The following is a 15,505-nucleotide window of genomic DNA, read 5'->3' as shown; positions in this document are numbered from 1 at the left end:
AAATATCTGACTTATTAAACAAATAAAGTTTTAATTGCATAGGGTCGTTTCTCAAAAAGTTGGCACAGCCAGGTTAAAATTTATGTTTATCAAAAATTTTGCATTTTTGCATTTTTTTTTTATTGGGATCGTTAAAAGGCAACTTAAACTATTAGAAAATGCCCATACAACCATTTCCAGTCGCCGTTACGACGCGGTGTTGACACATCTTGTGTCGACACCGTCTGTTTCGGTCACAATTCCAGTCGCAGAGTCGTCGCCGTGTCGACACAGTTACCAGAAATGGGGAAGGGTCGACACATGACACAAAGTGACATAAAGTGTGGTCGCCGTGTGCACACATTGTTTCGGGTTTGCGACAACTTTATGCCAAAATCATTCGTTCATTCGTTCATTTTGTTCCTGTCAAATGGAAACTGTCAGATGGAAAAATACTTAAATAAAAATAAGTGACATTAATACGCCATCTCTAAAACGGATTACAAGACGTAATTATATATTGTTTGCATTTATATTACAATATGACTTAAATTATTATGGGGAATTAAACTGCTCGAGTGATTTGATAAACTAAGTGTAATATAATCAACGCGCCACCACATTGTTTTAGTTTAGCCGGAAATGAAATTGTTTACTTCTCAGTGCCTGTGTTCATAACTATATTATTTGAAGCATTTTTAGTACTTCGATGCGTATACTATACTTAAATAACAGAAATAACGCTTTACATACTACGAAACTTGTTAATTATGATGTATAAATATGGTTCAAGGCTGAGAAATATTGCAGTCACAAAGTAGTTGCAATGTTTCGACTTTGTGTCGACTCTGTGTTGACACATGACACGCGCTGTCAAAAGTAATAACAAAGTTACTGGTATGTTACTGGATTTGCAAAATGGCTCCTTGTGTTGATTTGTTTTCAGATATTCTCAAAGTGTAAAAATGCCGTGGTCAGAGATGGGCATTAATCGATTAACTGTTTATTCGACTAATTAATGGAATAAAAAAAGTTAATTCTCAAATTTTAATCGCGATTAGTTTAGTCGACCTAACATAGATTGAAATTGAATTAATCTGAATATTAATCGAATAAATTATCGATTAAATCTCGATTGAAAGTTGACAGGGGGCCATTTTTGTACGTAAAAATAATAGAAATCTCTTGCATGCAGATGGTAGCAAAACACTTTGTCATAAAAGTCGAGATGGGTGTCGATATATAGGTTTTAGGGAGTGCCGATTTCGAAAATAATGACCATTTTGGATTCCAAGATGGCGGCCATGCACTATGTCATAAAAGTCGTCATGGATGTCGTTTTATAGGTTTTAGGGGGCGCAGATTTCGAAAATGATGACCATTTTGGATTCCAAGATGGCGGCCATGCACTATGTCATAAAAGTCGTCATGTATGTCGTTTTATAGGTTTTAGGGGGCGCAGATTTCGAAAATGATGACTATTTTGGATTCCACTTTTATGACAAAATACGTAGCCGCCATCTTGGATTATAAAATGATCATCGTTTTCGAATTCTGCACTCCCTAAAACCTATAAATCGACATCCGTGACGACGCAAGTTATCTTTATTTTCAGATCTAACAAATTGCTACAGAATACAAAGGACAAAAAAGAAGCGAGGAGGTAATGAAACAAGCAAAAATACAGATGATTCCTCGACGCAATTGGGTGATTCTTAAATTGTGTCCAGATTTTTTTTGTCATAAAAGTTTATATTTTTCACATATTACTAAATCTATGGCAAAAGTTATAATATTGCAATGGATTCCATGGCATGCAGCGATGGCATTGAATTTCACTTGAAACATTATATGGGGGCAATAATGACTGTTTACATTTAGTCAAATTAAAGTGTCGCGAATTGTGGAAGGAATATTTCGACGAGAGATTTGTCCCTAGCAAAGGTATTTGGTATAAGACAATACAGCCACAACCCTTTAATTCTCCTTGGATTGATAATAGTGTGTTGTGTAGGCAGGATCTAGTTTTATTATTGAGATTGCGCTCTGGACACATTCCATTGAATAAGTTCGCCTACCTCATGCGTAAAGTGAATTCGGAATTATGCACCTTATGTAATCGCGTCGAGGATGTGTATCATATTTTAATGGAGTGTGTCCGAAATGAGCGACTTAGAAGACAGATATTTCATGACAATGACAGTTCCATTGGGTTATGTAATACCTACCTTTCGAACCCCATTTCTGAGGTTGTTGAAAAGGTACTAAATATTGTTAAGTGCGGTCTGAGGGACAGAAATGTGTGATGTAATTAAACTAGATGTAGCTATTTACTTTCTTTTAACTTTGTTAATTAAGTCTGTTTTTTATGGGGTGACATATTCGTTCAATCGAAAAAGCCCCTTAATAAAGGAAAAAAAAAATGTTTTTGTTTATCTATGAGGATCTCACTAGAATAGTATAATCAAGGTATGTTCATATTTGATGAATGAAATAGTAACGCAAAAAAAAATATATTTGTGTCTTATATTCCTGCCGAAGACTTTTATTTTACCTTTTCCTTCTACACAAGTTTGGCCAAGTAATAAGAATTTAGGGCTCCCAATTTTATTTTGACTTCTACAACAGTAAAGCTATGAGGCCATGTTTGGTATCGTTTTCGTATAAATTCGCAGTACCAAATTTAGTTAAGGTATCACATTTACACCATTCCGAAGTAAAAACATATAAACTTATTAAAATACTTTCTTTTAAACTCCTCTTCACGCTTAAACTGCTGAACAGTTTTAATTTAAATTTGGTACACATATATTTTGAGTCCCGAGACAGGATATAATAAGTTATCTCAAAAATCACCCTTTAAAGGTGTGAAATGAGGTTGTAGGGGGGAATTCAGAATTGACTTCTTGAAGTTAATACTGTTTAAGTTTAGGTTTGAAGTCATGTTTTTTCATCATTTTTAACTAAATCAAAGATGTAGACCATCCCAAATTTCATATAAATCGGTTCAGCGGTTATTGATTTCCCGTACAAATTTCCACGCCACTTTTCACACCTTCAAAAGATGATTTTGGTTATAAGATCTATCCTATGTCCTGTTCCGGGACGCAAACTATTTCTATACCAAATTTCAACGAAATCGGTTCAGCGGTTAAGCGTCAAGAAGAGTTTCAAAAAAACCGGCCAAGTGCGAGTCGGACTCGCGTATTAAGGGTTCCGTACATTAAGTCCGACTCGCGCTTGACTGCACATTTCTAATAGGTTTTCCTGTCATCTATAGGCAAAGAACTATTTTGTGTATTCAGACGGACATACATACAGACGCACGAGTGATCCTATAAGGGTTCCGTTTTTTCCTTTTGAGGTACGGAACCCTAAAAAGATTTATTTTTATTTTGTGGAATGGTGTCAATGTGATATCTTAAATGGATTCAGCACCCCAGATTTATACGAAAACGATACCAAACACGGCCTAGCACCTTCACTGATATAGATATATCAAGATAAAATTGAGAGCCCTAAATAAACTTTCAAGAGCGGATATCTCAAAAACTATTCAACATATCGAAAAAATTGACTGAATAAACTTGTAACAAATTAAATTAACTTTCATTTTGTATAAGTGGCCATGTCGCTGAGATGCATAGTTTCCGAGATATAATCGAAAAACGGGAAAATGGGACCTTCAAAGCCCCCTCTCTCCCCCCCGCTCAAGGGCTACGGCCGGGAACTTTTGATATGTTCACCTCCTAACTTGTCAAACCGAGTTACGGAGTCAAAAATTGTGTTCCGAGCATTTCCCTCTACAACTTTTGGAGCATTCGTTGCCTGACCTAAGTAGCTTATTGAATTTCTTTAAAAACTTTTCTGTAAAAGGTTGACGGGTGTTGGGTGTTTATATGGTTTCGGTCGATTATTATCATTTGCATTGCCCATGATGACTTACTAGAATTACGAGCACACGAGACACTAATAGTAGTTTGACAAACCTTGGTTTTCAAGAGGTATTTTATATTGACATTTGCTGTCACAAATTTGCTGTCAGATTTAGTCGCAAACCGCACGCAAAGTGCACACAAATGTGTCGACACCTTGTTACGGAAAAGTGTAGACACGGCGACGACACTTTGTTTCGAAACAATTCTAGACACATTGTGTGGACTCTGTTACGACACATCTGACATTTAGTTACCACTTTGTGATTCTGCGACTGGAATGGTTATATGGGTGTGTAAGGGAAGCAATTCCTTCAATTAGTTTAGAAGATATAGGCGGTTGAAATTCAGGTGAATGATATCAAGGACAGGTGAAAGATATTTTGTCTCCAGGTTATCGATAGTAGAAGCAGGTTATCGAGAAATAAGTACAAATTCCAATGAAAATATTGACAGGTTATCGAGAGGCGTCATTAACCTGTGTCCGTTGCCGTTAACCTGGTTTCTTGTCATCATTCACCTGAAATGAGTGTCATCCACCTGTCCACCACACCATTTTCAATGTCTTCTATCTATAATCGGAAAATGTGTCATTTTCTATAAAAAGGGACCTTATTGCCCACCACGATGATAAAAATTTTGGATTCTGACCCACCTCACCTTCGATTCGATTCCCAATTTAACAACAAGTTTCTGTGAATAAGTAAACATTCAATCTTTTGTTTATTGTTTATTTATTAAAGTACAACCACATCATACATATTATAACTTACGCTAAAAACATTTACAAGGTAATAAATACTGATACATATGACAATAGGCCTGTTGCAAGTAACAAAGAATCATGGAAATAATGGTTTCAACGAAACATATATGTTAATATGATTCTAAAAAATGGCCCAATCTCAGTATAAACTGAAGGATTATTAATATATTCAATAAAATAAAAGTGCAAAATTCTCCAATCGGCCATTTTTACTAAAACGCCAATCTGAAACGTTCCAAACAGTGACGTCATCAATCCATAACATATTTCTTAGAGCAACATAGAGAACCTCATTGACCGAAATCTATACGTGGGCACCAAAGAGTTCGAAAGGTGCAAAAAAAATGTTATTTCGCCACTAAACATTTATTACGTCCAAAAAATATTATTACACGATATAAAGTAGATATCTATTTGTTATTATTTAAATAAAATGCTAAATAATACGATATTTCAACAACAAACTTTTTTAATTATTTGGCTGAATGGAACTATCATTGCCATGTTGGCTGTCGTAACTAGAAAAAATGAAAAATTAAAAAGTAAAACCGGCGTTCGGTGATTTTCACTCAAAATTTACATGTATCTAAATAATTCATCTTAAACTGCAACCGTGTGAGAGTTTTTGTGTAAAATGAGTTATTGTGATAAATTTTAGTAATGTATTTATCATCCCTAATCGTAATATATGGTGCTAAATTAACAATATCATTCGGATTCAAGGGAAATTCGTAACTGTAAGTATGTAAACAATATCTACCACCCTACCACCAACTAAATGATGACGTCACAAATGGCATGCGAGGCGTTTTCGCGCGAAGTTTAAACTAGCTATAATAAAATGCAATTATCTATGTTAAATCTTTTGAGTATAACTGAAATATAGTGTTTTTCGGAACCAATACAAGTGTACCGACGATATTAAAAGGGTTTTCAAAATTTGTCATCAGGCCTATTATGGAGTACATAACATTGATAAAGTGTTACAGTGAGATCAAACTTAACCTAAAACTATACAATTAAATCTAAGAATTATACTAATTAATTATAACTATAAAACTACAAACAAAACGGATCTTTTTTTTTTCTTTTTTTTTTCTTGCTGTCTATTCACTCTGGCAGTACCTAGTGGAACTCAGGTTTGGTGCAACATAGGCACATGCAGTTTTGGTCATCCAACTCGTCTTGGTGAGCACTTGGGAGAGCAGAACTCAAGATAGAGCTGATGCTGGACCATCGCAGTACCTAGTGGAACTCAGGTTTGGTGCAACATAGGCACACGCTGTTTTGGTCATCCAACACGTCTTGATGATCACTTGGAAGAGCAGTACCCAAAATAGAGCTGATGCTGAATCCTCGCAGTACCTAGTGGAACTCAGGTTTGGGGCAACACAGACACACGCTGTTTTGGTCATCCAACACGTCTTGATGAGCACTTGGAAGAGCAGTACCCAAGATAGAGCTGATGCTGAACCCTTGCAGTATCTACTGGAGCTCAGGTTTGATGCAACATAGACACACGCTGTTTTGGTCATTCGACACGTCTTGATGAGGACTTGGGAGGGCAGTACCCAAGATAGAGCTGATGCTGAACCCTCGCAGCACCTAGTGGAACTCAGGTTTGGTGCAACATAGACACACGTTGTTTTGGTCATTCAAAACGTCTTGATGAGCACTTGGAAAAGTGGTACCCAAGATAGAGCTGATGCTGAACCCTCGTAGTACGAGTGGAATAGACTTGGTTAATCATAGGCATACGCTGTTTTGGTCATCCACCACGTACTGGGTGAGCAGTAGGTACCCTAGATAGAGAAATTGCCAAATCGCCAAACGTGAACTATGCGTCGTTGAAGAGTTCCGATCTGATCTTCATCAGCAGTTCCACTTCATCAAATGTCACGTTTGTGAATGTATATGCTTGATTTGTAAATAAAAACACAAAAATCACTATATGTATATGTATGCCTTTAAGATTTGAGGAGTTCCCTCGATTCTTCATGGATCCCATCATCAGAACTGGGTTTTGATAAAAACGGGACCAATCTGTATGCATATACATACAATCAAAAAAATAATTTTCAAAATCGGTCAGGTAAACAAACGTTAAGCATTGAGGTTTCAGATTATCATCATCATTCGCTTGCCCTCACTCCGGCCTCATCTCATCACACAATAAACAAAATGAGCAAGTTTTCACCTTTTTACAAAACATTTTAATAAATGTCTAAAACTAAAAACCCTCATAAGGTACCTTTTCCCGTGGGACGTCACAAATCTACTTACGACATTAGTGTATCTAATTTTACACAAATTTGAATAATATGCAGCTTTAACCGACAGGATAGTTTTTATTCCTAAATTAACACACAAAAGCGATATAACCGCTATATAATTATATAGTTACGAGTATTAGTTGTGGTATCAGTGACATTAACCTGCCGCAAAATCTCATCCACCTGGCAGTTTTAGCCAGGTGGACGATATGCAGGTGATGGGGAAAATGGCAGTTATATCGTGAATATACAAAATGTATTAGCTTGATGAACTCCATACTTAGGAATATAAAACTAAACGATTGATTACGTTACATATCTTAATAGTAATGCGATAGGTTACACAATTAGCAAGATATCGACGCCAGGATAAAGAGTACTTACCCATTACAAACTCCAATTTCCGATACTTTGTCGTTTGTGTTTTATTTGCGAAGCACAATAACCACGTCTTCGTCCTACCAGGTGATAGCTGATCAGTGACGGTTTCGGCTCGTGCGGAGTGAGACAGTATTAAATATGAGCGCCGCGCCGGCGCGCCGCCGCCGCCGACAAAATTTTCGCGCCGCCGCCGCCGACGCTGCGCTATCGGCGTGGCATCGGCGTGACCTTGTTAGATACTACTACTTTTAGAATCAAATAATATATATTTTATCTAGTTTAGATCTTTAATGGCGCCACTCCGAATAGCTTATAGACATTCAAAAGATATTTGAGGTCCATATAATTCAAAAATATCGATGGTTAATTCAAACTTTTCCGCGCTACTAGTGTAAGGGCAAAGAAATTACTAAATATGCCAGCTGGCTAGCTCATCCGTCATTCACCACGAATTTAACCATTGCAAGCATGGTTGAATGTCTTTGAAAGGTGTAAAAAGGGGTTAATTTCAGATATTTAGCATTTTCACGTCCAAAGGCCCGGCCGTTGGCTTCGCACGGAAGGGGGTCCTAAACGGAATCGGGGTCTCATTTAAACTTGGCCATTGTTCAAATTTTAAGCTGTGCTCTCTCGTATGTCGATCTTTGGCCTCGCATCGCTCTCATAGAATTAAGCCGCTATCTGAACCTCCCAAGTTTTCGGCCCTGTTTGGAGCCTAACTTTCGGCCCTGTTTGGAGCCTAACTTTCGGCCTCGCTTTTAAATTGGTTCTTGTCCGATCTTAGCTCCACTGCAGCACGGCCTTTGGCTTCGCACGAATGCGCCTGCAGGATAGCTCCAGGTCCTTAATACTATGGCCTCGGTCTTTATCAGCCTTCGGACTTGCTTACACTGGACCACTAGTTCAATTCCAAGCTCTGCTCTCTTGCAGCTTGGCCTTCGGCCTCGCACAGAAGCGCGCCGGAATCGACGACCCAGGCATTCGGCCGTCAGCCAAGCTCACACTTTGCGTTCGATTCTAAGCTGTATGCTTACCTGCAGCTCAGCTTTTGGCCTCGCATGGGAAGGCGTTGGAATGGAATCAGATCTTCGGTGTTAGATGGAGTTCGGCCTTGGGCCTCACTTTTTGACATAGATTGGTTTTGTTTGGTCGATATTGGTTAATGACGGAGCTTGATTTTCCTCACTTCGGCTGTATGGACTGTCGACAAGCCGTTTCCCTGATACAGTCAATCTGCTACTTTTTACTTAGCACAAGAGATAAGGGCCTCGCCAAGGTTAAGACCGCTTCTGTCTGATACCGCGCGATACAGTTTATACTATATAAAACATTTTTCGTACCTTTATTCAATAAATTATGCTTGAAATTGAAAAAATGCACTTATTTCATAACTTTCTTACAGCAGAAACATGTATTAACGGTAAAATTTTGGTTTAAATTCTTTTTCATAATCAAAGGTGTTTCAAGGCCACGCCGCCGATTCGCCGCCGCCGCCGACCGATTTTGACCGGCGCGCCGCCGCCGGCTAAATGCCTATCGGCGCTCATATCTAGACAGTATAGGTGCGGTGGGGGTTATACAATCGTCGTGAACGTGACGCGCCAGGTGAATGTTAAGAATTGCCTTGGACAAACTTTGAAGCCGAATAACTTAAAATATAAGTATAATATTGTTATGCGATAGTAATACTTTAAAAGTTGAGGATATATGTTAATAAAATACGGTAATGACGTTAAATTAAGTTAATAATTTGTGTGGTTTTCTTAGCTCGGAACATCAGTACCTCGCGTTGGGATTGGGACACGGCAGGTTAACGGATAAACGTAGTTACAATATATTTTTTTGTAATCAATTTTTATTAAATCTTTGTCAAAGTATTAGGCCTCTGTGTAAAAAGTCTCTCTAAATATGTGTTAAAATTTTATATATAAAAATTATACATAATGAAAAAACAGTTCTAATAACATAAACCTATTTACAGGTGGCGGTGCCAACTTTTTGAGAAATGACCATAGCTCTTTATATTTTAGATTTTGTTGATATCTTATAAAACCGATTTCGTCTCTGACTCACTCGCTGATGATCATCAAAATTCTTAGGGACTTCCTGAAGTCCCAGAAAGCTGAAAATTGGAATGTAAACTAGTATTAGTACACAAACAAAAATATTTAAAACTTGGACCTTTTACTCACCAACCCTTTAAACTAGGGGATGGAAGTTTGTATGAGATTTCTGCAAATTTTGATGCTAGAAGTCTGAAAATTGACATAGGGAACCTTTGTTACAAATTGTTAAAATACATTTCAGCATTTTTAATAAATCACACCCACCCTTTAATATTAGTGGATTGTTCCATCATAAGTTATATATGTAATAAGGTAAGCAACTTACAAAACAACTTACGATGTCATCCGTCGGGCTCTTGTTAGTGCCAAAGTACCTGCAGTCCTCGAGCCCAGCGGTCTGGCCAGGGATGATGGCAAGAGGCCCGACAGATTGACGCTGGTGCCTTGGAGCATGGGTCGGCCGCTAGTTTGAGACGCTACGTTGATACCCTGGCACCAACCCATGTTCCGAGCACCAACGATTATGCTGGCGCTGCGGCTTCCTCAGCCGAAAGCCTCAAGCGCCGCAAATATGCCGCTCTGGGAAGCAGCTACATATTTGCGGCGTTTGGCGTCGAAACTTTGGGGCCGTGGGGGCCAAGTGCGCGTCGACTGTACAAAGACTTGTCGGCGCGCCTAATAGAGGCTTCTGGTGACCAGAGGGCTGGCCACTATTTCGCCCAGCGCATTAGTATAGCCATACAGCGGGGAAATACGGCCAGCCTTCTGGGCACCTTGCCCATTGACGGCGATCTAGGCCAAATTTTTTATCTGTAGGTTTTTAAGTTTTATTATGTTTGTTTATTTCTTTCTTTGTTTTTATGAATAAATCTTCCAAAGAGTTACAAAAATAAGTGAAATCACACCAAAAACATTTACATGTAAAATGTTGCCAAGACGACAACTTTTTAGCAGTGCGAGCCATATGACCAAAAAGTTCTCAGATCTCATGTAGAACCAAGTTTCTAATTCTACTCGTCTGCCCTAAGCTCGCCCTAACTAACAAACTCTACCCCTACACCTTAGTCAAAATATTTGGCTCGGCCGTTTCGCTACCGTGTTTATATTAGATAGGCACACAATTACTTCTAGTTGCTACAAATTTCAAGATATTTTCATTTATGTGGATGTTAAGAATAAGACGTAGGTAAGGCCAAAAGGATCAAATGATATAAAATAACAGTATCTACTTGTTTAAAAAATGTTAAATCATTTATTTTTATTACTCCTTATCAGTAAACACAACACAATCAGCTGTTAGGTAATTAACCCTTTATAAGGCCCCAGTTATACAGATATGCTACGTGAAAGTTAAATACTCTACCATGTTTGTAATGCACTGGGGAACACATCTACGGCAAAAAAAAAACGAAATCATTAAGAAAAACATGTGGCCAATATATGCACTCAGCCTCCCATACAACCATTTCCAGTCGCCGTTACGACGCGGTGTTGACACATCTTGTGTCGACACCGTCTGTTTCGGTCACAATTCCAGTCGCAGAGTCGTCGCCGTGTCGACACAGTTACCAGAAATGGGGAAGGGTCGACACATGACACAAAGTGACATAAAGTGTGGTCGCCGTGTGCACACATTGTTTCGGGTTTGCGACTACTTTATGCCAAAATCATTCGTTCATTCGTTCATTTTGTTCCTGTCAAATGGAAACTGTCTGATGGAAAAATACTTAAATAAAAATAAGTGACATTAATACGCCATCTCTAAAACGGATTACAAGACGTAATTATATATTGTTTGCATTTATATTACAATAGAACTTAAATTATTATGGGGAATTAAACTGCTCGAGTGATTTGATAAACTAAGTGTAATATAATCAACGCGCCACCACATTGTTTTAGTTTAGCCGGAAATGAAATTGTTTACTTCTCAGTGCCTGTGTTCATAACTATATTATTTGAAGCAATTTTTAGTACTTCGATGCGTATACTATACTTAAATAACAGAAATAACGCTTTACATACTACGAAACTTGTTAATTATGATGTATAAATATGGTTTAAGGCTGAGAAATATTGCAGTCACAAAGTAGTTGCAATGTTTCGACTTTGTGTCGACTCTGTGTTGACACATGACACGCGCTGTCAAAAGTAATAACAAAGTTACTGGTATGTTACTGGATTTGCAAAATGGCTCCTTGTGTTGATTTGTTTTCAGATATTCTCAAAGTGTAAAAATGCCGTGGTCAGAGATGGGCATTAATCGATTAACTGTTTATTCGACTAATTAATGGAATAAAAAAAGTTAATTCTCAAATTTTAATCGCGATTAGTTTAGTCGACCTAACATAGATTGAAATTGAATTAATCTGAATATTAATCGAATAAATTATCGATTAAATCTCGATTGAAAGTTGACAGGGGGCCATTTTTGTACGTAAAAATAATAGAAATGTCTTGCATGCAGATGGTAGCAAAACACTTTGTCATAAAAGTCGAGATGGGTGTCGATATATAGGTTTTAGGGAGTGCCGATTTCGAAAATAATGACCATTTTGGAATCCGAAATGGCGGCCATGCACTATGTCATAAAAGTCGTCATGGATGTCGTTTTATAGGTTTTAGGGGGCCCCGATTTAGAAAATGATGACCATTTTGAAATCCAAAATGGCGGCCATGCACTATGTCATAAAAGTCGTCATGGGTGTCGTTTTATAGGTTTTGGGGGGCGCAGATTTAGAAAATGATAACCATTTTGGATTCCAAAATGGCGGCCATGCACTATGTCATAAAAGTCGTCATGGGTGTCGTTTTATAGGTTTTAGGGGGCGCAGATTTCGAAAATGATGACCATTATGGATTCCAAGATGGCGGCCATGCACAATGTCATAAAAGTCGTCATGTATATCGTTTTATAGGTTTTAGGGGGCCCCGCTTTCGAAAATGATGACCATTTTGGAATCCAAAATGGCGGCCATGCACTATGTCATAAAAGTCGTCATGGGTGTCGTTTTATAGGTTTTGGGGGGCGCAGATTTCGAAAATGATAACATTTTCAATTTAAAAATGGCGGCAATGCACTATGTCATAAAAGTCGTCATGGATATCGTTTTATAGGTTTTAGAGGGCGCAGATTTCGAAAATGATGACTATTTTGGATTCCAAGATGGCGGCCATGCACTATGTCATAAAAGTCGTCATGGATGTCGTTTTATAGGTTTTAGGGGGCGCAGATTTCGAAAATGATAACATTTTCAATTTAAAAATGGCGGCAATGCACTATGTCATAAAAGTCGTCATGGATATCGTTTTATAGGTTTTAGGGGGCGCAGATTTCGAAAATGATGACTATTTTGGATTCCACTTTTATGACAAAATACGTAGCCGCCATCTTGGATTATAAAATGATCATCGTTTTCGAATTCTGCACTCCCTAAAACCTATAAATCGACATCCGTGACGACGCAAGTTATCTTTATTTTCAGATCTAACAAATTGCTACAGAATACAAAGGACAAAAAAGAAGCGAGGAGGTAATGAAACAAGCAAAAATACAGATGATTCCTCGACGCAATTGCGTGATTCTTAAATTGTGTCCAGATTTTTTTTGTCATAAAAGTTTTTATTTTTCACATATTACTCTCACAAGTTCCGTGACATTTCGACCTTGTAATTTTTTAAGTAAATGTTTTTGTTTATCTATGAGGATCTCACTAGAATAGTATAATCAAGGTATGTTTATATTTGATGAATGAAATAGTAACGCAAAATAAAATATATATTTGTGTCTTATATTCCTGCCGAAGACTTTTATTTTACCTTTTCCTTCTACACAAGTTTGGCCAAGTAATAAGAATTTAGGGCTCCCAATTTTATTTTGACTTCTACAACAGTAAAGCTATGAGGCCATGTTTGGTATCGTTTTCGTATAAATTCGCAGTACCAAATTTAGTTAAGGTATCACATTTACACCATTCCGAAGTAAAAACATATAAACTTATTAAAAACTTTCTTTTAAACTCTTCTTCACGCTTAAACTGCTGAACAGTTTTAATTTAAATTTGGTACACATATATTTTGAGTCCCGAGACAGGATATAATAAGTTATCTCAAAAATCATCCTTTAAAGGTGTGAAATGAGGTGTAGGGGGGAATTCAGAATTGACTTCTTGAAGTTAATACTGTTTAAGTTTAGGTTTGAAGTCATGTTTTTTCATCATTTTTAACTAAATCAAAGATGTAGACCATCCCAAATTTCATATAAATCGGTTCAGCGGTTATTGATTTCCCGTACAAATTTCCACGCCACTTTTCACACCTTCAAAAGATGATTTTGGTTATAAGATCTATCCTATGTCCTGTTCCGGGACGCAAACTATTTCTATACCAAATTTCAACGAAATCGGTTCAGCGGTTAAGCGTCAAGAAGAGTTTCAAAAAAACCGGCCAAGTGCGAGTCGGACTCGCGTATTAAGGGTTCCGTACATTAAGTCCGACTCGCGCTTGACTGCACATTTCTAATAGGTTTTCCTGTCATCTATAGGTAAAGAACTATTTTGTGTATTCAGACGGACATACATACAGACGCACGAGTGATCCTATAGGGTTCCGTTTTTTCCTTTTGAGGTACGGAACCCTAAAAAGATTTATTTTTATTTTGTGGAATGGTGTCAATGTGATATCTTAAATGGATTCAGCACCCCAGATTTATACGAAAACGATACCAAACACGGCCTAGCACCTTCACTGATATAGATATATCAAGATAAAATTGAGAGCCCTAAATAAACTTTCAAGAGCGGATATCTCAAAAACTATTCAACATATTGAAAAAATTGACTGAATAAACTTGTAACAAATTAAATTAACTTTCATTTTGTATAAGTGGCCATGTCGCTGAGATGCATAGTTTCCGAGATATAATCGAAAAACGGGAAAATAGGACCTTCAAAGCCCCCTCTCTTCCCCCCGCTCAAGGGCTACGGCCGGGGACTTTTGATATGTTCACCTCCTAACTTGTCAAACCGAGTTACGGAGTCAAAAATTGTGTTCCGAGCATTTCCCTCTACAACTTTTGGAGCATTCGTTGCCTGACCTAAGTAGCTTATTGAATTTCTTTAAAAACTTTTCTGTAAAAGGTTGACGGGTGTTGGGTGTTTATATGGCTTCGGTCGATTATTATCATTTGCATTGCCCATGATGACTTACTAGAATTACGAGCACACGAGACACTAATAGTAGTTTGACAAACCTTGGTTTTCAAGAGGTATTTTATATTGACATTTGCTGTCACAAATTTGCTGTCAGATTTAGTCGCAAACCGCACGCAAAGTGCACACAAATGTGTCGACACCTTGTTACGGAAAAGTGTAGACACGGCGACGACACTTTGTTTCGAAACAATTCTAGACACATTGTGTGGACTCTGTTACGACACATCTGACATTTAGTTACCACTTTGTGATTCTGCGACTGGAATGGTTATATGGGCTGTTAGTGCACTTGAGTTTTCAGATGATCTGTTTCCAATACACCTATTCATTGACATTGACATGACAAACATAAGGTGCTTTGTCATAACTGCCATGTACGTAATACCATGCTAAAAGTTCTAATTACAATACTTATTGATATAGCATGTAACCTTTTATAATTTTATTAATCTTAACACGTTCGCGGACGCTCAGTCACACCAGTTGGACACCTAAATTTTGTATGGAAATATTGGGACTGTTATAGCATTCCTGTCACTACAAATATATCTTATAGGTTTGTATATGACGCGTAATGCTATGCAAGGCGAATGCTATGCAATCCGCGTCAATATGAAGTATATTTTTTATACGCTATGTGACAACAAATGCTATACAATTCGGATGCATAAGCATGTCTGTCACATGACGTAGTCAAGATGGGATCTTATATGACATCGCATGTTATAGCATTCATACATCGTGCTCGATGGACTTGATGGCTGAGACTTCTGACTTCCTAAAGGCGCGATTTTTGCTCTAAAGACTCATTTGCTGACCTCTTCAAACAATTTTCTTCTTCTGTTTTGTTCCCTCTTTGCTTATCATTGTAATATTGAGTCCATCTCATACA

The sequence above is a fragment of the Cydia splendana genome, chromosome Z, assembly GCF_910591565.1.
Source record: "Cydia splendana chromosome Z, ilCydSple1.2, whole genome shotgun sequence".
Classification (NCBI taxonomy): Eukaryota; Metazoa; Arthropoda; class Insecta; order Lepidoptera; family Tortricidae; genus Cydia; species Cydia splendana.
Note: the sequence above shows the minus strand (reverse complement) of the source record.